This window comes from Pinus tabuliformis, chromosome 8, assembly GCF_031772625.1.
Source record: "Pinus tabuliformis cultivar Carrire ecotype Pingquan chromosome 8, CPIR1, whole genome shotgun sequence".
Taxonomy (NCBI): domain Eukaryota; kingdom Viridiplantae; phylum Streptophyta; class Pinopsida; order Pinales; family Pinaceae; genus Pinus; species Pinus tabuliformis.
In genome coordinates, this window is record NC_142294.1 from 1,630,510,768 (window position 1) to 1,630,512,419 (window position 1,652).

General features: G+C 41.9%; 1 pseudogene; it reads right to left on the reverse strand.

The window, feature by feature from the left end:
* Positions 1–376: 376 nt before the first annotated feature.
* LOC149242363 (calcium-binding protein KIC pseudogene) lies at positions 377–1,324 on the reverse strand (annotated as a pseudogene).
* Between the last annotated feature and the right edge of the window lie 328 nt (positions 1,325–1,652).

Below are 1,652 nucleotides of genomic sequence, written 5' to 3' on the forward strand. Positions count from 1 at the left end.
GGTTAAGATGGATCTATGCTAGTTTTTATATACACATATACCATATCTAGGTTGGATCCATCTCTCCCTGTCTCTCTCTCTTCCCAATGGCTCTACTCTCTCCCCCTCTCTCCTCTTTCTCAAGTTCTTTATCTCTTCCTTTTTCTCCCACCTCCCTTTGTCTCTCCCCCATCTCTCTCCACTCATACATTGAACTGTACCCCTATAATATACCCCTATAATATAGGTTGTAGGTCTCGGGAGAATAATACATCTTCACAATGCAAAATAAAAATATAATATTCATAAAAATGGTTTCAATTTAAAATTAATCTAAATAATGGATAAATTTATAAGAATTGCAATAAAGGAAAGAAATATGACTTGGGCCAATCCATTTGCAATAAACACTAATAAATTGTATCATTAAAACCCCTTTATATCTATGGTGTGTTAACAAAAATTATCCATACATTATACCAGATCTGTCACGCACACCCAATGAAAACCTGAAATCCTTCTATATAAAATACATATATTAGTTTTTCCTTGGGATTTCTTCAAAATCATTTACCAGGGCTTTATTTAGCCATTTATCGGCTTCATCCATGAAAGAAGGGCTGAGTCTGATCATTAGAACGCAGAATTCATGTTCATTCAGAGACCCGTCGCCGTCTAAATCCCCCTCCTCCATCATCGCCCGCAGCTCTGAATCTGTCAGGGAATCCAACCCTAACAGAGCCGAATTTCTTTTCAAGCTTTCCAGAGTTATCAGGCCCAGCCGGGGATCTGCCAGAAGACGAAACCCTTTACACAGCTCCGCCATGAAATCGTGCTCTCCCAATTTCTCCGCCATAACTGGCAGGAAATCCTCGAAATCCGCCATTATTGTGAAAGCCAAAACCCTAATTGAAACCCTAAGTGTGTCTTCAACGCAGGGAAAGGATTAAAGCTTGAATTGCAGATAAGTGGGGGGGCGTATTATATAAATAAGGCTCCAAGGCCGGCGTGTGCGGCCAGGCAAGGCGTAAATTGTGCGGCAGAAGAAATGGTGAGGAAAGTGCCCGGACGCAGTCCAGCTGATCCAGAGTTGTCATGGAGTTCCTTGTTGGTGGAAGTTTAACTTCTCAAGAATTTTCTATTGTAACGACAAAGTTGGGACTTTCGCCGAAGCCGTCAGAAGGGGGATTGCGTACAACTCCAGTCAATTGATAAAAAATAACAGAAATTGTGTGTGCAAGAGAGCACGCCGAAATTTAATTACCAGCCAGTCCCCCGGGCACCTACTGATTCTCCGGCATTGTGAAAGGTTGGAATGGAATCATGAAAATTCCAGGCTTGTAGCGATGGTTCACGGCTTCGATTTAACCGAATTTTATTTCGGTATTTGTTATGGTTTCCCCTCCTACCTGTCATAGTTCCTAGCAATTCACCTCACCTGTCATGATTCCACAGTTCAGCCATCCACACTTGTCAAGATTCGAGGGAACTTCGTAAGAGCGTTTAACACGGTCAGATCTGGGTAGAAGTGGGGTTCACGTGGGTTCTTATGACCAATCAAAGTATACTCTCTTCATTTTCCACGAGAAAATTTGGAGAATCGTTGAGAATTTGGAGTCTTCTCAAAACATGAGCATGGGATTCTAAAATCAATGTTTGGATGAAGGGGTAGG